The sequence below is a fragment of the Podarcis bocagei genome (genome assembly GCF_964188305.1).
Source record: "Podarcis bocagei genome assembly, chromosome: 5".
Lineage (NCBI taxonomy): Eukaryota > Metazoa > Chordata > Lepidosauria > Squamata > Lacertidae > Podarcis > Podarcis bocagei.
Genome location: NC_138129.1, coordinates 38681972 through 38705587, shown reverse-complemented (window position 1 = coordinate 38705587; position 23616 = coordinate 38681972). Strand labels below are relative to the sequence as shown.

General features: G+C 42.8%; 1 protein-coding gene and 1 long non-coding RNA gene across 10 annotated transcripts in view; one reads left to right on the top strand and one right to left on the bottom strand.

The window, feature by feature from the left end:
- The window catches only part of KCND3 (potassium voltage-gated channel subfamily D member 3), a 280666-nt gene that overhangs the window by 172592 nt on the left and 84458 nt on the right, over positions 1–23616 (bottom strand). The gene's annotated exons all lie outside the window — the stretch shown is intronic.
- LOC308587800 lies at positions 6642–22603 on the top strand. The gene is made up of 4 exons (XR_014008528.1): positions 6642–6863; positions 11251–11430; positions 18429–18528; positions 21110–22603. It is a non-coding gene; the product is annotated as an uncharacterized lncRNA (long non-coding RNA).

The window sequence follows — 23616 nt, the reverse complement described above, 5'->3', positions numbered from 1 at the left end:
AGCATGCCAAATATGTGCACATTGCACTTGAGCGGGAATCTCAGTACACAGGGCTTGTGCTTTCTCAACCTTCCCCTCACCCTCCAGAGACGTTTTATGAATAAAAAGATCATTCTGCCCCTTTTTAACCTTGGCAAGCATCCTCCCTCCTTTGGAGATTGTGCACACATCATCCTGAAAAGAACACGTAAATCCCTTTTTCAGTAAATAAGGCACAGATAACAGACAGTGGTGCATCCCAGGAACGGTACAACACTCCAGCGTTTCCTGCAAAACACGAAAATGCAGATTTACAACGTTAGTCAGATTTCCTTTCTGTCCATTTGCAAACAGTACAGATTTCCCGGCAGGTATTGCCGTGCACTTCCACCTCTCAACAGCAGGTGTCTCTGGAATCAAATTGCGGTTAGCAGCAGAGTCTATAACAAAGCGAAACTTGGAATTTTCCACACAGCCGTCTTCGAACAAAGCCATGCTCGCTGCTATTTGATACGTCTCCTCACGTTGTTTTCCACGTCCTCCTCTTGCGTTCCCAGGCTGGCCTTGTCTCCCAGGCTGGTTCCCATGGAAACCCTGCTGATTTCCATGGTAGGTGTCCTTGAAGGCTTCCTGCCCAGCTGCTCTCGCTTTCTGTGGGCAGTCTCTTTTCAAATGCCCGTGAGAACCACACACGTAACACCGACGAGCTGCAAAAGCCTGAACAAAGCTCTCATCTTGCTTCGCCCCCCCCTTTCTCCCGGTGGAGCTTGCTGCGCCAGACTTGCTCTCCCTGAGCCGTCTCTCCTGTTCGTCAGCCAAGCGTCCTGTGACGTAGGCCAAAGTCAGATCTTGTGGATTCATAGATTCCAAAGTTAGACATAAATTGTCATAACTTTTGTCCAGAGAGCTTAGCAAAATATAAACCTTCAATTCATCAGTAAAGTTCACCTGCAACAGCCGCAGTTCATTAAACACAGAGAGCATCTCTGTAACATGTTGTCTTATGTCCCCACCTGGACGTAGCTTCATTTCAAACAACCGCCTGGTGGTATGGATTTTAGCACCAGCCGTGGTCCTGTGGTGCACTCTTTCAAGAGCAGCATAAGCTTCATGCGCAGTTTCCAAACCCTCCACATGGGGCAACTGTGAACCCTCCAAACTGAGCACTATAGCTCCCAGGGCTTTCTGATTTTTCCTCCGCGAAGCATGCGCATCTGCAATTACTGCTGCTGCAGCTCCGGCGGCTGGCTGAGGCAGTGGAGGCCCTAGGACCGCGTCCCACAGACCCTTGGCTACCAGCCAGGCCTTCAGCTTTCTGCTCCATTCTCCCCAATTTTGGCCGTTTAATTTTTCGAAGGGTACGGAGAATGATTCATGGCCGTCCGCCATCTCTTTCCGTTCTCCCAAAGGGGCCCCAAGCTGTACTTACAAACGCACCAGCTCCTCCGGCTCCTCAGCTCCATGGAGAAACGATACCTCAGCTGTTCTCTGCAATCTGGCTCCACAGCAACGCAGGCACTTCTCTGCGTCTTGCAGCTGCCGCTTGCTTGTTTGCCGACACAGCAGATCAAAGCCTCTGCTCGACACCGCAGAGTTTTTACAGCTCCCGCGACTGTTTTACAAGCGGTAATTTATGGGCCCATAACCTGTGACGTATTTTATCAGCCGTGACCCCCGCTAATTGATTTATGGCCCTCAATTAGCTCTTCCCTGCCCGGCACGCTTCTTCTGCGGCATGCTCTGCTCCGAGCTCTCCGTCACGGCTAAGCAGAGTTTTGCACAGCGGTGTAAACTGTCACGTTGCTTGGCTTCCAGACAAACTCACACTGAGTCCAGGTTTGTCTATATACAGCATTTATTCCAACATTTCTCAGGATTTTCCAGGGCTATTAGCAGCCATTCCAAGCCCACGTCTTTTCCCCACAAAGTTCGAAGTGGGACTGGCAAACTTTGCCCAAGCTCCGCCCGAGCTTCTAAAAATGACGTCAGAATGGTGTAGCATCATGGGAAAAGCTTAACTCGTTAGGTTCCAGCTTCCACAGTGCCAACAGCCCATTTCAGGGGCTTCCCCTGACTATGACCACTGGCGATGTACTGTTGGTGGTAGCTCTGAGGAGCTTTGGAGCACTCCTGACCAGTGGAGTTCTCACACATACAAAACCGCTCCAGCACAATGGATTGAGGCATTGCTCTGAGGCAACATTGAGAGTTGCTCTGTAACTTAGCCTGGATTCCACCTATTGAAATGAATGTGTCCAGGTATGCTTGACTCTGCAAAGAATCAGGATGATAGGCTGGGACTTTTATGGACATTTGCAAGTTCTGTCCTTCAAGATCAGATTTCTCTCAACAAACGAAGCACCATGCTTTCATTCAGTAAAAGCATTTCTTTGTTTTCTTCTACTCTGTCTCTAGCCAGGTATTAGCTAAGTCAATCACTCCTCTGGAATGTAAATTTCTCTTATCCAGGCTTCTCCTGACAATATCTCAGATTAAGCCTGTAATGCTGCCTTCCTTGGTGTAATTGATAGCCCATTCCTCTTAAGCACCATCCTATTAAGTTTCTGCCAGACAAACTCCTACTGAGAAAGGGAGGAAATGCTTGTTGCTGTCTGCATTTTCTACTCTGGTGTTTTAACTTATGAATCGCTAAACGAATTGTAATTCTCCTTTCTAACTTAGGGTGTCAGAAATGACTTCTCAAACTCAATTGACTTCCTCTGTGGTAGGTTATGACTGGCATATAGCACATGAGAGCTAGAGCATCCTTCAATCCCTCATCATATTTATGGAAAACAACAAAAATTACGAGCATAAAGCCCCCTTTATGTGTGCACTGTGTAAAGGAAAATATCACCTAGAATGGAGTTGCATGACTGCATCTCTAGTGCTGCTAGCTCCATTGTTGAACTTCACACATTAGGTATATATATCTTCAAGAAAAAGCTTACATGTGTAAGATACCCCTCAACTGTCCCAATTTTCCTGGGACATCCTAGAATTACAGAAGACATCCTGGCTTCTGATTGGATCCCGGAATGTCCCATTTCTCCCTTCCAGTGCTGCTGCTGTTGAGCTTGGGGAGGGGGGTTGTGGCAGAGGAAGCCTCTCGGGCACCTGGGGTGAACTGCCCATAGGGGCAGTGTGGGGCGTGCAGCACCCATAGGGTCAGGGCATGCCGCGGGGCCTCAGCCACCCTACAGCTGGAGGAGAGGCAGTGGGCGGACAGCATGGAGCCTGTGGGCGCCCTAGACACATGGCTCAGGTGCGCTGCTGCCTTGGGGTGAGTGCCGTCTGCCATTTTGTCACCCCCCTCAGTGGTGACACCCAGGGCGGGCTGCACCTACCACACCCCCTTGCCATGCCCCTGGAGGGGGGTGAGCTGGTACTTGCAGCTGGCTTGTGCATGAGCGCAAAAGACATGCATGTTTCAGTGTCTCTGACTTGCAACGAAAGACATGTGTCCTGATTTTCATCAGTGGGATGTTGGCGAGTGTGGCATAGATTTGTATCTATGTGCATTCTAATTGTTCTGGAGCCCTGTATGATCGGTGCTAGAAAACGAAGGGGGAAACCCTGGGCACATTGGCTTTCCCTCACAGGCCTCCATTCTTCATGCATGGATATTGGGGTGTGTGTGTGCCAGCACTGTGGCACAATCTCAAGGCCAGAGCCTATGATGTAACCTTGCAGGCCCGCACTATGTGTGATTCCCCTTCACAAAATGCAATTGTGAAGGGGCTTCATTGACACACAGAGAGAGTTATTCATCCTTCTCTGTATCACACATATAGTCCAATCCTCGAATCATCTGCTGGGGTAATTTCATTATGGAGGAGATTCATTGTGGTAAATGAATGGCAGATGCAAGAGTGAAACACTGGAGGATTGGGGCCTTTGTCCTTACAATATGCAACTGCTCTTAAGCCACACAGAAAATGTGTTGATTGATTTTTTTGATGGTCAATATTTCACCCAACACCTTTACTGAGCTGAAAGGGTTGTTAGGTCACTAGAGCCAATGCTTCTTTGAAGGGAAACAGCTATTGTGTAATTAATATTTTTTTTAAGAAGGCTACATTTAAAGTCAATAAAACAATCCAAAGAGCAGCATGTTATAAAAACTTTGCCAAATTAACTGATGCCTAGAATTGGGGGCCTACAGGGGAATCATCTCTGCTAATTATTTCCATATTCATCAATGCTATTAACTAAAAAGAAAAGAAAGAGTAATGAAGGATGTTTGTTTATTCCTCACCCACGCCAAATAAAATAATGTTTTGATAAGCCATATTAATAGTATCCTCGTTTTATGTGTCTCTGTCTATAGAGTTATATAGCTTTGCCATTTTTATCCTGCCTTAAATAATGCTTTCTGGCTTTTGTGGAGGAGCAGGGCTTTTTAAGGAAATCACTATCTCTAGAAAACTGATTCTAGATATAAACCAGATGTAGTTCAGGTTTAAGTCCAAGCCACTTGGGATTAGACCACAATATAAAATGCTGTGTGAACAGATCGCAGACATGAAAGGTTGGAAAGGGTATTTTCTGTGGGGATACAAGGTGAAAGGTGTTCTGGATGAGCCTGGCGCAGGAGCTCTCCTTCTGCGAAGATTCATTATATGCTTTTATTAGGCTTTTCCTGCGTTGGGTAAGCCGAAAATGAAGCCCAGAGGTGCTCCAGAAATAGCAAGTATATTGGGAGTTCTGCTTAACGAGGTGAACAATGGAAAGAAAAATGTACTTTTTGGTTGAGCTTGGCGGTGACTGTTAGGTACTGATCAGAAGCCTGAGCTTGTGGTTGAGAATGCCTGCCTCAACCTACTCCAGTGATTTATTACCTGTGTGGTGAGATGTGTGGTGCACACAAGACACAAATCCCACCCACAATGGTTTGTCCATTCTTTTCGATGGACGAAGCAGATGCACATGCAAACTTCTTTTTACTTCATTAGGTTATTTTAAGTACCGTAAGTTTTCTGATTTTAGCTTTAACTGGTTTTTAAAATTGTACCTTTTGAACCTTATTGTAGACCACTTCAAGACTACAATATTAAGTGGTATATTAATTATAGGCGAAAGACACCAGCGATTTGGACCAGGCACACCATGTTGCATTTAAAATGGCATTTAAAATATATTCCTACCTCCTCCCAATAATGTTGTTGTTGTCGTCGTAAAAATAGTAACAACAACAACAATTAATAATAATAATATAATAATAATTTTATTTTCATCCTTTTTGAGTGAATGGAAATGTCCAAAGGTAAATGTCAGAATTTAGGATTGAATTTAGGATTGCAGTGGCGAAGATTTGTCCTAGGGCAGGAAAAGACAGCAAGCTGGAGCAGAGGGTCAGGGAGCTTTGGCTGATTTCTGTTTGAATCCAAGGCTGTGCTATGGAGGAAGCAAGACCCTCTTGGAGTGTAATGCTGGGAACCCCTCCATCATAGGTTCAGGTTGTATATATGTGTAAACAAACCATATATTGTAAAGATTCTATTGTGCCTCATTTGCCAAAGGAAATACGAACCCTGGGTAGCTGCACCTGGAACCCCTGGAATCTTGCACCGCTCAGTGATTGGGGTGGCACAGATTTGAAGAATAAATGACATAAGGATAAATTGTTTCAGAAATGGTAGCTATCTTTTAATGTGGGAGGTCAGTTTGGTTATTATAAAAATATAGTTGAAAGAAATTAATTTCCTTGATTCACTAATATTTATTAATGGCCTCCAAAAGCCAGATCTTATTCCCAGAGCTAGATGTGAACCAGCCTGAGACCTCCAGGTATAGGGCAGTATATTTATTGAATGAATGAATGAATGACCAGGTTCAAGGTCTGCTAAATCCTACAATAGTATGCTATGTTTTATTTGGCTTTCAGAGGAAAGGAAAAGCAAGCTCTTGGTGGTTGCTTTCAAATGGTCAGGCTATAGCAGCAATTTGACGATTCAGACAAAATGTCAGTGCTTCCTTCCAACTGGGAAGTGGATGTAATGTTAGCTTCTAATGGGGCAGGCTCAACCCACAGAGAGACAAAAGAGGCAGCCTTGTTTTTCATTCAGTGTATAATCAAGAGCACAAGGCATATTATCTGGGTGGGACATGACATATTCTGCAGACAACCAAGCAGTAAGCAAGGATATTTTTTGTTGGTTTGGGGTTCAATGAGAAGACGGCAAATAGTCAGACCTGCAAAATAACCAGGCCAAGAGAAAAGCTCTACCCAGCAACAAGAACAGGAAGAATGACAGGAAGCCAATCTAGCTGAAAAGTGCTTAACCTCTTCAGAATATGCAACATTTCCTCCCCCTGAATCCGCCATCTGAGAGATCCTTCCCTAAGAGAGAATCCAGTGCTGCACACTCTGCAGTGATGCCCATTGCAGTGATTATTACCCAAAATTTCCCTGAAACTCTGTTTTTGTCTTGGAAAGGGAAAGGATGAGTGCCCAAGGGATTTTAAAGAAATTTGAGAGTGGGTTGTGGATGAAGGAGGGAATTGTGGTTTATTTTGAGACTTTTGTCTTTATTTTTCTTTGTGTTTGTTTTATGTACCAAAATAAAAGTGTGAACAAAAAGTAAAAATAAAACAAGCTCTAGGAGAGAGCTTGAAAGCATCTATTATTGCCATGGTGTTTCGGGAGACAATAGTATATTCTCATTGCATAAAAGTTTATCATTGTTTAATAATAACCCCTCTTCTCCTTCCCCTCCCCTCCCCTCCCTTCCTTACAATAATACAGGCGGCGACCATTTTACATGCATCCAGTTGACACAGAATTAGATTAAAGAACCATTAGAAGGGAGAACAGGAGGTGCCTTGAAGGTACCCATCAACAGTTTGTCATAGTCTTCCTGACTATGATGAGGTGTATAATGGTGAGAAGGATTATATTTCTATTTAAATTATAGTAGTTATTTCTAATTTTACATGGGTATGTAAATTTAGATATTGTAATATTACAATTTTACATATTACTCCTAAGCAAACTGTATGCAAATTAATAACTTACTAGGTGATTCATTTTAGCTTTTTTGGCATCAGTAAACTACCCTACTAACTGTGCACCATTACTGTGAGCCCTGAGCCTCAAAATAATAAGAGGCCAGCACTGAAAAAGGCTCTGTTGCTGTTTTTGCTGGGAATCATAGAATTGTAGAGTTGGAAGGGACCCCAAGGATCATCCCCTGCATTGCATGAATCTTTTGCCGAACATGGGGATCAAACCCACAACCCTGAGATTAAGAATCTCATGCTCTACCAACTGAGCTAGAAGGTTAAAGAGCCCTTTGTCCACACCTTAGTTTACACTGGAGTGAAACTGCTCAGGCCTTGCTAAACTCAAATGATGGCACCGTGATTAGTTGCCAATAGGAGTTATATGTTGTTTTGTGACCACAGGCCTCCACTACACCAATGCCACAGACTGCACAGAAAGCTGCTCTGGAAGGATGTTGTCAATTGAGTCTTGCAGATTGAAATTTGATACGGTGTGCGACAAGTGATAGGGTTCAGCATTCCCACTAATCCTTGAAATGTTTAACAACAGGGATTGGATGCCTTTCGAGTTTCAAACTGTGTTTGTCACATAAACGCAGCACAGGAATTTCCTTCAGAAGGGTGTTTAAAATATTCATGAAATAAAAATGAAGATTTCAGTCCTCAAGTCTCAGCCTGGGCAATGATGCAGTCACAGACATTACGGAGCACTCAGTTGCATGGTAATGTGCCATTTGATACAAAAGTTGAGGGGCCTGCTGTGCAGTAATGTCAGACAATTCTTTTAAATCATGAACAGAAAAGAGAAGAGAGGGTGGCTAAGGTCCTTTGCGATTGGGCACTATATTTAGATTAAGTCAAGCAGCCACTTTGACTTGTCAGCTGAATGTTTTCCGTAAAATCAAGTGATATGTTGGGGTGGATTCAGGTGAACAACTGAGATGGTCACTGCGGTGGAGAAATCAGCATAAGGTGATCTTTTTGGAATGGAGACCATTTATCTGAGTGTTCTGAAAAACACTTTATTCCTCCTGCGAATGCCTTGGAAATTTGCAGGCAAGCAGCTGTGCTTTGCCAAAGACAAAACAGTTTACTGTGGAATCTCCACACTGGATGGTATTCAACTCCCTTTTACTAAGAGTAGACCCATCAAAATTTGAAAACCAAACTTAATCATGATCGTTAGTTCCAGTTGCCTGCTCTGAGTAGAAGTTAATTAAACCAATCCATTGTTTTGTAAACTATCCCTTGACGCAACAGCACAGTTCAGATATTTTGCCCTGCAGTAACATCCTTTTTGCATGGTGAGGGCTGGATCTGGACCTCATAAGAACCAAGAAGGCTACTGGATCTGGCCAAAGGCCCATCTAGTTTGCAATTCTATTCTCACAGTGATAATCCAGATGCCTCTGGGAAGCCAACAAACAGGACATGAGTACAATAGCATTTTCCTCCCTCATGTCCCAAAAGTTCTTCCTCACGAAGCAGATACTACAGTCCAAGAAGCCAAACCTTTCCTGCTGACACCACCTACACAGCCAGTGGTTTACTTCCAGTATTTTCTTCTCTCTTCCTGGGCCACAACCTTCAACAGGAAGGAGTGATGAAGGAGACAAAGGTCTCCCTGCTCACTTTCCTTGAATCACGCATATATTTTATGCTTCTTTCATGTCCCCTTTCTAAGTCATCATTGTCTCTGTAGTCCCAAACCTTGTCTCTGTAGATCATTTTGGTTGCCCTTTTCTGCACCTAGCACCATGGGAATAATATATTTGAACTGCACACTCATGCAGAAATGTACATACGCTTCACTCCATATATTCAGTCCTTTTGATCCTGCATGTACCATGGAGCTCACACAATATTTTTTTGGAAATCTAAATGATTCTAGGTAGGATGGAGAAATGTCAGGGTAATCCCCCCTCCTTCTACTGAGCCTGCCACTGTTGTCCACAAAGTCACCTATGTGCAAACATGTGTTGGCAGGCTGTGGAAATGGCTGTCACATTCAGTTATTGGTACTTTTAGAATTAAGTGATTTGGGCAGTTCTAGCTCGGGTTGACTATGTCTATAGATGAAAACAAAAGTGATTGTTCAAGTGAGACGCTAACAGATGAGATGAGATCAGTATAGCACGAGAGTAAGTGAACCAGTTGCATATTTGTCAACACATTCCAAATGAGAGCTATTTCCTAGCAGATTCACACTTTTCTCCTTTAGTGCAGTGAAGACTTTCCCATGCAGAAACTGATTTTGGGGCATTCACACCTGAACCTGTGTGTGTGGTCTGAGAGTACTACTTCAACCTCCGGCCACACACACTTCATGAACAAGAACAGGGGTCAGCAAACTTTTTCAGCAGGGGGCCGGTCCACTGTCCCTCAGACCTTGTGGGGGGCCAGACTATATTTTGAAAAAAATAAATACACCAGGCAGGCCCCACAAATAACCCAGAGATGCATTTTAAATAAAAGTACACATTCTACTCATGTAAAAACACACTGATTCCCGGACCATCCATGGGCTGGATTTAGAAGGCAATTGGGCCAGATCCAGCCCCCAGGCCTTAGTTTGCTTTCCCATGAACAAGATCTTAATGTATGGTGCACAGTGCATACATTAATTAATATATAACACAAAGTTCTGTGGGTGGCTTACAGAAAATATGAAATGCAACTCAATACAGGGAAATGCACCTCAGTACAATAAAATATAAAAATGAAATGATTTTTTTTTTTTACTGCTGTAATTCAACTTCAGATTCTAACCCTGTGGGGAACCCTCTTGCACACCTAAACCCTGCAGAAAGCAGGACTGAATTCCCTGCACACCAGCTGATGCATGGGAATTCAATCCTGCTTGATCACTGTCTCCCCACTCCACCCCCTCTGACAAAGTTGGCTCACGGGGTGGGGGAACATAAAGATCCAGCTTGCTACATTAGAAAGCTTCCCCATCACTGCTGTAATCTGGGACAGAGTACCGTATTTCTGAACATCGGCAGAGTTCATCTCACTCTTGCATAAACATAATCAGAGCCAATACTTCCAGGGTGGAGAATAAGTGATTTAGTCAGGCATACACCTCTTAGGTTGCTTTATGCTGTGAAGTGGTCTATCAATTTATTTAAGTAATAATGAAATACATACTGTGAGTTTTAGAAATTAAGCAATGGACTTAAGATCTATAGTCCACCAGAAAGTCCTCTAGTCAATTAAAATGACATTTTCTCAACCTATTTTAAGTTCTCTATATTACCATTCCTCCTCCCTGCTCCCCACCTCAACTGAAAACTGAGCACTGTAGGTCACAAGCCATGAAATGGTGCTGAGGGGGTCTGAAACACAGTTAAGACTGAAGACTTAGAATACCCAGCATTCAGGCTAGCAGCCCATCTGCGTAATTAACATCCATTCGGCCCCTCTGCCAAGCAAAGGGAAGTCAGTGGCGTGCACAGTGATGACTGGATGCAGTTTGCACCCTGTCCGAACAAGACACAAACTGTGTTCAATTGTCTGATCCTGCTTATTACCTTGATGGAATTCACCACATTGACCCCAGCAAGTAAGTGTACCATTTACACCCTCTGCTGAACACTGTCATTTTACCCAGCTGTGTGAAGTACCTCTAGACATTATACCAAATTCCCTGGTTTTCTTTCATTCCCCCTGGTATTAAGGCTTTTTACCCCCTTTGACAAACAGCAGCTTTATACAAAGCAACATTCATCCCAGGTTTTTCAGCCTCCTACCTGTGGTGATGGAAATTGATGAAGCACTACCTGAATATTAGTAATGCACATAATCTAATGGCTAAATATAGAACTGACAAAGGCCCTCCCTTAGATAGCAGCAGCATGGGGAAAAATCAATGTCATTCCTGATACAGTTGCCTGACAGACATCTTCAAGAAGAGTTTTATCTTTACTTGTCACTGATTCACAGATATGCCTTGGCATCGGATTATAGAGTGCTTTTATTCTTTTGTTTTTTTGCAGGTAGAGGTACATTTTAAGATTGATTTCTCTTGTGTCTCTATACTTTTAGGACTGTTCTGTATGTTGGAACAGATTTCCATTTTTCCACTGCAGGCTGAGTGCATCTTTTCCATAATGTTCATGTGTCTGGAAAAGGAAACATATAATCCTCAGATAATCACGGTTCCTAGGAGTGTGCCCTGACTATTTTTAGACACACAAATGTGTTCTGTGACAGAAAAGAGGTAGCTGACCCAGAATGGACCCATGTTTTGCTTTAACTATTCAGGACTAGCAGAGAATGCACGTTTGTTCATGGAGAGTCACATTCTGGCCCACCATCTTGATTCAAAATGGTAGCCAGCATTGAAATAGCAACCATCCAGATGCCAATGGGAATCTTGAAAGCAGGGATCCAAGTGCAACAGTGCTCTGCCCACTTGTAATTACCAGCAACTTCTACTCAGAGGTAAGTAGAAGCAAGAACATCAGGCTGTTGCTCTCCAACGCATGCTTTCAGGTTTCCCATTGGCATTTGGATGGCCACTGGGAGAACAGAATGCTGGTCCATTGGCCTGATGCAGCAGGCTGTTCTTAGGTGAAGTGGGAAGCCTCTTGTAGTTGTGGTGGTATCCTGTGCAATTTAGAAACTTGGAAAATTGGGGATCTATAAAGCATGGGTACAGCAGCTGTACTGCATCAGACAGATGCCCTTGGCTTGCGGGGGCGGGGAGGAGATGATGAGGTGAGGCCAGTGTGCTCATACCTGCTGTCTACCTCATGTGTTTTCTCTGCCCATTTAGAGAGGAGGGCCAAGGAGAACAGTTTAGGCAACTGTATGATATAGGTATATTTCATGGGAACTGGGAGGGAAAGTGTTAGGGATGGATTGCCAGGGATGGATTGCTGAAGGATAGGACTGGATTGTAACTCATCTTGATCACTTGCTTGGAAAAGGCCTTCCTAGATGTAGTCTGCCTGCAATGTAAACCCCATTTTTGCCAGGAAAGACGCTTCATGTATTCGTGTTTTCCATGCCCCTCAGTAAACCCTCAATATAGCCTAACGTGGGCTGCTTGTAAAACTGGAGATTGTCTTTGGCTTGTATATGTTTTGGCAGAGGGAACCATTTCAATATGAAGCAGCCTCAGAATCCTTTTGGCATTTCTGAAAGAATGGGGCAGGATGAATAATTCACTTGAGAAGCAGTTGACATTATGCTGGAGCTTCAGCAAAGTTTATTTAAACATTTTTTTAAAATGAGATGAATCAGTAAGTGTTCATCTGAGCTTGTCGTGCTTCAGAATAAATGACTGATTGAAAGTGATTTTTCAAAAAGGAAAAGGAAAGGTTATTTTTATTATTAAAAGATCACAGGGCAGTTCTCTCCAAACAGATCTTCCCAAACGGTTCCTAAATCAAGGTTTTAAGAACAACATAAACAATAAGGGAAGACTTATGCAGGAGTTACACTGTTACAAAGTGGTTTGCAAATACAAATAGAAGGATCAAAAAGCAGGCCAAGAAAATGGGAGTGGTAATCAGCAGTCACCTTCTGTGCCTAGGCAATTAAGAGTACATCCCTCATAATTGTTTATTGATACATATTTTTTTTAAAAAATCCTTTTTTTGCTTTTAAGTCATTTTATACCTTAACTGTATTGTTTTTATCTTTTTAACAATGTACAGTACACTGCTTTGATTTGTTTTGTAATTTAGCGCGCTCTCTCTCTCTCTCTCTCTCTCTATATATATATATATGCAAAATAAAGAAATAATAAACCAATCCAACAAAATCTAATGGGCTACAGTTTCTCCATTCCTGATACAGTGGTACCTCGGTTACATATGCTTCAGGTTACATATGCTTCAGGTTACAGACTCCGCTAACCCAGAAATAGTACCTCAGGTAAAGAACTTTGCTTCAGGATGAGAACAGAAATCGTGCTCCGGTGGCGCGGCGGCAGCTGGAGGCTCCATTAGCTAAAGTGGTGCTTCAGGTTAAGAACAGTTTAAGGTTAAGAACGGACCTCCAGAACAAATTATGTACTTAACCCGAGGTACCACTGTATATAGAATAGTTTGTTCACCATGGGGTTATACTTGTTGCATCTGTTTTCTTCTTCTGGAACACATTTTTTACCTGGATCATACAGGCTTACATAGATGTTGGATAATGCAGTAGAAATAGAAATGTAAATACCTCATCCTTCCAGTTTCCATCCTTCTTCATAAAGTGGAACTTTTTGCATCTTACTCTGGGTAGCAAAAAGTTCTACTTTAGGTGTTAGGAGGAATATTGTAAAACAAACATCACCCCTACATCTTTTAACACCAGAAATTGTTCTGTGTCTGTTGGGCATTGAATGTCCTTTCTTGCGCCAGCAGCTGATTCTACTAATGGCCCAATCCAAATCTCCTGTTCCAGAACTGTATGAGACAAGATAATTTATGACAGATTACAAAGTCTAGGTGCACTACCAGCTTCTGATGTGACTTTCCAGAACGATAAAATCACTGGGATGTTAATATTAAATGCTGTATCCTTTTCTCACCCTCATATGATATAAGCTGACATTTACTATAGAAGGCTGCTATAGGTACTTGTATCTACCCATAACACTGTATTGCTGCCTCATAGCAAGCACATGTGCTCCAGAGCTAGAACTGAAATGCTTGCTGCATGGGTACATGCACACGTAATAGATATATAGTGAACTGGTTTTAAGAAAGCACTGGCTTCTTCTTCTCACATGAGGACCAAGTCAGACATTCAGCATTCAAAACTCATCTCCCAGTTATTGGACCAATTGAATGGCCCATAAATACTCCTTTGGCAGAATTATGCACATGGCCAATGCTGAAAGCATTGATAATAATTAATGCGGCCACATTGGACATCAAAGGGAAGATGATAACAGGAGGAATTTGTCTCAAGTTGTAAAATCAGACAAGGCATCAAAGTACAGAGTATGCTGATTTCTCGCTCAGAAATGAACAAGGTGTGCTCAGTGTCCATTTTAAAGAAAGGGGTTGTGGGTGTTTTCTAAGTTCTGAAAGAGAGTGGCTTTTATTTTATGAATTTGAAATTGGGCAGGTAATTAGCACCCTAAATGAAATGTGGACATGCATTGTGCCTGTCGCTCTTTCCACAGCTGGAAATAAAGCAACTTTTCCTCTTTCCTCCTCAGAATCAAAAGCTACTCAATTACATTTAGTAATATGAAAAAGGCTTCAGGAGAAAGGCTTGAGGCTATGAAGCCCCCAAATGGCTTCCCCTTAATGGTTCCATTATTAAGTTTTTCTATTTTTAGCTGAATTCCCAGGTACCCTCTACCTGCACCCCCCCTTAATTCTCTTAGCTGTTCAACAGTTTCTTACCACAAAAGAAGATGGCTTTGTGTTATGTTGCTATGGCAACCCCTGCTGTCACCCTACAAAGTATAGGGAGGGAAGTGGATCATAGAGGGAAGAAAATCAAAGCTAGAAATAATGATTTTCAGCATATTCTACACAATATGCATATTGTGACACCACATCCAGATAGCTTGTGTTTTAGGAGAATGGAAACTGAAGGATGTTGAGAAGAGAGTCATGTCTTATTTCACTTCCCAATGGAATTTTGTTTCCTTCTGCAATCTTGGTAGGGATGACACAGTCATCCAATAGGTACGATAGCCACCATGAATATTGTGCTTTCAAAGGTGTGGACAGTTATTCTGAACACAGGGAAGACCATATCTCTGTGGTTGAGTATCTGCTTTGCATGCAGTATGTTCTAGGTTCAATCCCCAGCATATTCAGATCGGGTTGGCAGAGACATCTGCCTGAAACTCTGGACAGCTGCCCCAAACCTGGTGCTGTCTGTGTTGACAATACTGGGCTAGATGAGCCATTGTCTACTTCAGTACCATATGAAACATGGTACTGTTATGATGCCTTATGTCTGATCCTATCAAATTTACCATTCATTGGGGTGTGGGAAGAGAGAAGTGGTCAGCAGCTACACGAGAGTGTCTTGTGCAAGCTCATCAGAAGGGGGAAATCATAGAATGTGGACACTCTTCTGCAATCTCATTAAGGTTTAAGTATCATTATGGAATTTACATTCCATTTTGGATCCAAATAGGCAACCCAGTGAAAGGGGTTTTTCCATGAAAAATAAATTGAAAAATCTGAGAAAATTGCAACAGGGTGGGGATGCCCTTGCAGAGATCACCAGCCACTTTGGGGCCCTGGACACTTTTGCAAGCCAGGGAAACTGTTGCAGTGTCCCCAGCCAACACAAAACACCGCAACCTAGTTTGTTATCTGTAATTTTCAAAACTTGTTTGAGTGAGATGAGGGGTGGTGTGTGCCAAGGAAGGTATTCTCAGGGCAGATGGGAATAAGCACCATTGTCTGTAGAATAAGATTTTGTGTGTGTGTGTGTGTGTGTGTGTGTGTGTGTGTGTGTGTGTGTAGTAAAAAAAGCATCTGTAACTGCCCCTGACTATAAAATATTCAAATAAATAAATAAATAATTTATACCCCACCCATCTGGATGGGTTTCCCCAGCTACTCTGGGACGGCTTCCAACAGAACACTAAAATACAATAACCTATTAAACATTAAAAGCTTCCCTAAAAGATGCTGCAGTGACCAGTGCCAGACCTGGTGCAGCCCATCATGGCCACATCAACCCACGTGATAATAAAATGAACATGTGTAACCTGGACTACTGGGGAGTGGGTGGGGCTATGGTCTAAACCACTGAGCCTCTTGGGCTTGCTGATTGGAAGGTCAGTGGTTCAAATCCATGCGACAGGGTGAGCTCCTGTTGCTCTGTCTCAGCTCCTGTCAACCTAACAGCTTGAAAGCATGCCAGTGCAAGCAGATAAATAGGTACCACTGTGGCAAGAAGGTAAACAGTGTTTCCGTGTGCTATGGTTTCCACCGCGGTGGCCCATTGTGCCAGAAGCTGTTTAGTCATGCTGGCCACATGAGCCGGAAAGCTGTCTGTGGACAAACGCTGGTTCCCTCGGCCTGAAAGCGAGATGAGCGTCACACTCCATAGTCACCTTTGACTGAACTGTCCAGGGGTTCTTTACCTTTACCTGGACTAGGGATGAGTGAATCTGTCAATTTAAGCTTCTCTCAGTTTCTCATTTTTCCACACTCTAGTTTAGTCATCACATTTCCAAATTAGTTTTCCTTAGCCCTACCTGGAGGCACCATGGGTTGGACCTGCCAACTTCTGTTTGATCACTGAGCTGAGAGTTTCTGAATACCTATGATGTTCAGGCACTTTTTTTGTACAATGTTGTTATAGTGAGGTTGCTTTTCTAGCTTTCTCCTGAACTTTGTTCGCTCCTATTTATTTAATCCCATAGTTGGAAAATTAGAACAGTTCACGAAGAGGAAATTTGTGGCCTGGAGAAATAATCCAAAATCCAGTTCCTGAGAAGTCAGTACTGATATGTTGACACATTTGTATCAATTAGCTGTAAGGTCAGGGGGGAGAGCTTGGCAAGTGGAAGAGAGATGCTGATCCCTACATCTCTATAGCACTGACTGACAGCTGGAAAATCATCCTAAGAAAATGACGGACAACTTGTTCAGTACTGAAAACTACACTGAATTCCCCCCCTGCATAAAGATGGCTAGAAAACTAGCGTATCAACAAGGAGAGTACGAACACATGTTCAAGACGTTCTCTTGCACACTGACTATATCAATGTTGTCTAGCAATTGGTGTTCAGAGGCATATTGACAGTGGATATAGAAGACAGTCATCATGACTAGCAACTGCTGATAGCCTTATTCTCCATGAATTTGTCTAATCCTCTTTGGTAGCCATCCAAATTGGTAGCCATCACTGCCTGCTGTAGGAGCGAGTTCCAGAGTTTAACTATGCCTTGCACGAAGAAGTAAGCTGCCCTGAATCTTCTAAAAGCTCCCTTGGATGTCCATGACTTCTACTGTTGAGGGAGAAAAAAATTTCTCTAACCACTTTCTCCATGCTTAAAATGCACCTGAAGCTCAACTGGGAGGAGGCCCATCTGATCTCAGCTGTGATGGGGTTTCACAGTATTGCTGTTTCCATAATACTTAATTCATGGCTCATGGCTCATGGCTGAGCATCTGAGCCATGGGAGACCACTAACATAGATTTCCACCAAAGATCTCAAGGACTGGGCAGGGATATACAGAATCAGGCTGTCCATAACGTATTCTGGACCAAAGTTGTTAAGGGCCTTTTAAATGAATACAAGTACATTGAGCCTGGCCCAGTAACATATGGGCAGCCAATGTAAGTAGTAGGCTAGGTCTCTGGCACATTTGTAATATTTAGCACATGTGTTCATCAAATGCCATGTGCACAGCTTTGAGGTATTCTGGGCTTTTTTTGTTTCATCATGTATCAATCTCTGCATAGATCCTCTTCCATCCATTCTTACATATGTTGGTTTGTTGCCAAGAATAGTTCCCAAATAAGATAGGTCTGGGTGCACCTATTTTATTTTATTTTATTTTATTTTATTATTTTAGAATTTTGAAGTGAATTCATCTGGCTGGAGACCAAAGTCCAGACTAGAGGAATGAGGGCTCCCTTGCAGCTGATATCTAGTGAAGCTTGCTGTAAGTAGGAATAAGAAATCTTATTGTGTGCTACTGACTGCCTTCCTTTCTCAGAGAGAGAGCCAAAACTCCAGCATTGCTGATGGCACAGACACACCGGCCACCACTTATGTAACTTATGACATCTTTTTTTGTATTTTCTCTCCCCCTCCCCACCTTCCTTCGTGCTTCTGAAGTGATGATGTTTCCTCTTCACTGGGTTTGCGTGTCCCTGCTGGGGACTTTAAATTGCATGTTCAGTGATAGGACTTGACTGCTCTTTAATGCTTCCTGCAAATCTTATTAACCGTATGGTAATAAATGGAGGAGGTGCACAATTAACTGGGTGGCTCATAATCTGCACTTTGCATCCTGTTAAGTATGCAAAGAGCAGGTAGGTGTTGCAGTTCCAAAAGAGAGAGAGAGAGAGAAATTATTTAAAGGTATGTACCAGTATTGCCCAAGAAAGAAAGAAAAACTGTGGAACTTGCTTTTAAGGTTGATTTTGTATACCTGACTTTCTAATTGCCTTAAATCTGTTTTTATAGTTTAGATTACAGAACAAATTAGAAAATGTGTTGTATCTTGTTTACCCAGATAATGATGCAATTCTGTTCGCATCAAATCAGGCTTTATTTGCCCTCACAAGACAGTTTAAAATAGCCTTGAAATAACAACAACCAGCCTCTCCTTTGTTATTTTAGTGCTTCCTTCTTCAAATGGAAGCCGTTTTGGAGATGCAGAATTATTATGCCTTTTCAGTCCAAAGTGGGAGACATTTCTTGCTGCTAAAGTAGAGGATTTGGAATCAGAAAACTCCACAGGTTCTGATCCCTAGTTGAAGCCAGCCACTTTCTTTCCTTTCAGAGCTTTCTATTTTGTGACCTGTGGGACTTGTCAATGGTCATGTGCATGACCAATTTTGAAGAACGTTTTCTACATGTGTACTTCCACAGGATTGCTTGAGGTAAAAACAAACAAACAAACAAACCCCAAAACCTGCTATAGCATCATGGCTAAGAATAAGTGTTGGGAAGCCAAAATTCTAATCCTACTTGAACCATGAACTCACCAAGTGGCATTTGACAAACTGCCATCTTTCAACACCTTCCTCACTCTGTAATATTGGTATTATAATGATGGATATACTCAAGGGTGCTTGCAGAATTTTTTCCAGGGCTGGGGAAATATAAAACACGAAAGGGGAGGCAGGCTAGTTTGTCACACATGCAAATAAGCAGAATGGCACATTTTACCAGATAGCTTGGATTTTACAAATGCCAGAAACTTAATTTTTTAAAAGTAAAAAAGCTGGGTGCCCAGAGATTATGATTCATCAGAGGGTGGGTGCAAACACCATGGATGCAATGCTGTTCACAAGTCGCTGCTCAGTAGCCTTACATAAACATAGCATTGCAGCACAAACTTCACTGTTTGTAGCCTAGCCTGCAACTCCTTGTTCCTTTCTTTGCTAAATCCTGCTGTAAGAGCTTCCTTCTCTTAAATATAGATTCATGCTGGACATTATAGATGGTTAAGAACCAAACAATGTAAGTGGAGCCTTGCTAGATAAGATCAATCCGTCTATCTAGGCCTGGGATATAGCCCTTCAGTCATTACTGGACTACAACTCCCATCATCCCTAGTTGGTTATGCTGGCTGGGATTGGTGGGAATCCAACAGCATTAAGAGTTCCCCATCAATGATCTAGTCTAACATCCTGTTTGGGCAAATGTATGCAACAAAAAGTCTTGCTTTTTCCACAAACATCTATGTAATATTGGTTGGATTGGCAAGACAGCAGATGTAAGAAATGGCCCATATGGTGGGGCAGCTGACACTGCCATCACTGCAGCTTACCTAGGTGGGGATGGGGCAGTGAGGTGGGTTGGTGTGTGGGCTTTGCAATTACACCAGTGAGATTACTTGATTGTCTCTGCTAGTCCACCTGCACAGCCCAGACCCTGCTGCTGCTCCACCCCAGCCTTGTCCAGGTAAGCTGCAGAAACACTACAGTATGGAGGCAGCCACATGACTCTGCCACACCATAGACCGATAGTGAAAAAAACTGCTGCATCCAACTAAAGCTGTTCAGCATCAGGTCAGCAAAAGCAAACTCACTTTTATTTCTGCAGGCATGTTGGTGCATGATTAAAATGCATGCTCAGAGCATTTCATCCTTTCCCCATCAGGGCTGGCAAGCTGTTTGTCTGTTTGTTTGCTCTAACATGTCAGGAGTGTAGAAGCAGCTGTAAAGCATGGAATGATGAGGGATGGGGAAAGATAAATATTAAGGGGGGTGAGCATGAAACCATTAAATTTAGGATCTAGAATTACCTCCTTGCATGACTGATTATGTACAATGTAGCAGGGAGGAATCAGGTCATTATCAGGTATAAATCTGCTCCCCCTAGAGGTGCTTTGTGTACACACATGCACAGGGCCGGATTTAGGCTTGATGAGGCCCTAAGCTACTGAAGGTAATGGGGCCCTTTATATGTCCAGCTGTCCTTTGTCAACAACAAATTGTTGCTTTTTGTGCTGAATATATCCTATAATTTATATATATATCCTGAATATATCCTATAATTTATGAACCTAGGTAAAGGTAAAGGGACCCCTGACCATTAGGTCCAGTCATGATCGACTCTGGGGTTGCGGTGCTCAACTCGCTTTATTGGCCAAGGGAGCCGGTGTACAGCTTCCGGGTCATGTGGCCAGCATGACTAAGCCGCTTCTGGCGAACCAGAGCAGTGCACGGAAACGCCGTGAGCTGGGACCGAGCTGGGACCGAGCAACGGGAGCTCACCCTGTGGCGGGGATTCGAAGCGCCGACCTTCTGATCGGCAAGCCCAAGAGACTCAGTGGTTTAGACCACAGCGCCACCCGCGTCCCTATTAATGGACCTAATTGGTATCTAAAGCCATTTGCACATAACAAAATATGTATTTTATCAAAGTAATTGTTGAACGGAAATACAATTAAGAAGACGTATATTAATAGTGAAATACAATTAAGAAGAAGTATCTTTTTTGGGGGCGCCCAAGAGAGTAGGGCCCTGAGCTATAGATTGTTTAGCTCATACACAAACCTGGCACTGCACATGCAACATGCCAATGGTTTCCTTTTTGCTTATCATCTCCTGATTCTCTTTTGCTGCTCAAGGGATCTGTGCAGGCACTCACCGTTCACTCAACATAATTCACCCACCTCCCACCCATGGACCCATCTGCCAGCTGTCATGGCACCTTTTCCAAATCCACACAGGCAGCCCTATCAGACTCGAAACACATATATCATATATGCCATAGGGAATCTCTGCTAAGTAAGCATTATGCTTATAAGCAGGAACATAGGCGGGAACTGCCCTAGCAATTAACATTTTCAAGCACCTCTGCTGTAAGGATCTAAATTTAAACCCTGATATCATTATCCTTGGCACAGGGCCCAATCCGTTTTCATCTGACCTACCTACAATGTCTTTTTATTTTTTATGAATGAAAGCTATTTGCCAAATTGACCATTTTTGCTGTCGTTTTTTATTGCAGATATTGCAGTGATAAGTGCTATGATAATTCCTGGAGAGAAGCAGAGAGGACAAAGCAGATAAATAAATAAATGAATGAATGGGTATCTGAATGAACACTGGTACTTGGGCATGCAACAAAAGTGCAGCTAGCTTTTTGTTTTGATAGACACGTGTGCCTCCATGTGTGGGGCAGGTAGAAAATAGGAGCTGCAATCTTGAAGGTTCTAAGAGCAAGAGAAAGATAGTTGTTACGTGATCTGCAAAGAACAGGAATTTAAAACAAACAGCACACCTGGAAGTCAAGCAGTGCTCCTTTAAACCCCCCACCCCAGGAGAGACCTCCTAGGATTTCTGGTACTACTGATCATCCTTTGCATTGAAAGGCAGAGCATGAGACAAGAAGTTCTGTGATCACTTTCCCCTTATTGCCAAAGGTGACATCTGAAAAGAGCAGGGCTTCCTCCTGAGTGTGTGTTGAGGGGAAAAGGAGGAAGATGAAAGGAAACAGAGCTGAAGAGAATCACTTTATACCTCTGTGGTATTTGCCACTTGTTGTAAGGCAGCATTTCAAAAGATGAAAGCAAATGATTAAACCAAAACTTTTCAGCTTTCAGTTCAGGTTTACAGAAAGACAGAAACAGATATAGACACAATTATATAGATGCACCTGACCTTCAGCTACAGAAAACTCCTGAACTGCTAATTTATAGAGAATAGTTAAAAAGAAAAAGGCCTAGTTGGTACACAGAATTCAGGGAAGTAAGTACACACAGGGCGGCAGTGGAACTCCCCCCATATCCCCTCCCTGTGTGCCCCCTAAATCTGTTAGGGGGTAACCCACAACCCTAACCCTGTAGGATAGCTCAGTTGATAGAGCATGAGACTCTTAATTTCAAGATCATGGGTTTGAGCCCCACACTGGGCAAAAAGATCCCTACATAGCAGGGGCTTGGACTAGATTACCCTTCTGGTCCTTTTCCAAAACTATGATTCTGTGATTCTGTAGCAGATTTAGCGAGGTAGGAGTTGGGAGTTCTGCTGCACAAGAGTGAATCCTTGTATTGATGGAATGAATGCATAACGTCCAGAGGGGTAGCTGTGTTATTCTGTCACATCAAAAAATAGCACATGGCATAAGCTTTCACGGACTACAGTCCATTTCATACTATGAATGAAGTGTCATCCAGAGTAGCAGATTTATGTAAAAATGGTTGGTTGGAGGAGGGATATTGTAAACAGGAAGGAAAGGGGAGGAATTCAGTTCAGTTTGCATTTTAAGGCGAACATACCAAAATTCACACTTCCTGAAACAATATGCAAACCAAAACACAGCTAGCCTTTGAATTATTGAATTTTGCAATGCACTTCTCCACCCAAGTAATATACTAGGGTAAAGTATGCCTACAAATGCATATATTAGTAAAATAGCATCCACCATGCATTAAAGTGGGGGAGATTGCTTTGGCAAAATGCAGACATTAGGCAAAATTGCATGCATATATATATATATATAGATAGATAGATATATAGATATATAGATATATAGATATATATATATAGAGAGAGAGAGAGAGAAATGACCTGAAATACTGAGGAATTTGCATAAGGATTTTTTTTCAACTGATGTTGAAATGTAGAAAAACCAAACCTAAGACTGGAAAAATGAAAAACTGTGTGAAACTGGCAAATTTCCCCATCCCTAATAAACAGTGAAACATGTGAAATGCAGAAAGTAAAGATGGTGATAATTACATAGTAACAATAGTCTTTCATTTTAAAAAGAAAAGAAAAACCAGTTCTTGATAACACAGACAGACCCATGCAGCCTGAGCCAGGTCTCTTTGGATCTCAAGGCCCAAGGTATACTACTTTCCTCACCCTTACTTGGGCCTTGAGCCCAGCCCAGGACAAAAGCAGCTCATCTAGAAAGAGCCTTTTAATAACAAGGCAGAGTTGGTCTGCAGACCATGCCTGATATTCACTGGTGGTGCTTGGATACTGAATTTCATCCCATTTCCCCCCTTTGTCACTCTGATATTTATAATCAACTGTGGAGCCAACCCCATGGGCCACAGGAGGTTGCACTCAGCATCTGTAGCATCCAGCTGCCAAACGTTGCCATTTCATGTACGCAGGAGAGAAGCGCAAGAATCAGCTATGCCTGGCTCCTAGCTAGTTCCACATGTAGCATCTGGGTTGCCTTTGCGGCTGGTTCCCATCAGCTGTGATTTGTGCCTTAAGAGATAGAGCAAGGTCAAACTCCTGATGAGCAGATATTGTCATCTGGAAGATTTCTGTCTGGCTTGCTTTGGGAAATGGTGTGTGTCAGAGGGGAGGGGAATAGAGTGTGTTGCTAGAGATATGAAGCTATGTAGCAGAGATAATATAGAGATAGATAGATAAATGATTAAAACTTGTCATTGCAAATGAAAAATACTTTCTTGGATTCCCTGGACGTACTGTAGCCTCTCTTCCTGTCTATAGACCACTGATTGCCAAAGTCAGGAGGCAAGTTGTGTGTGTGGG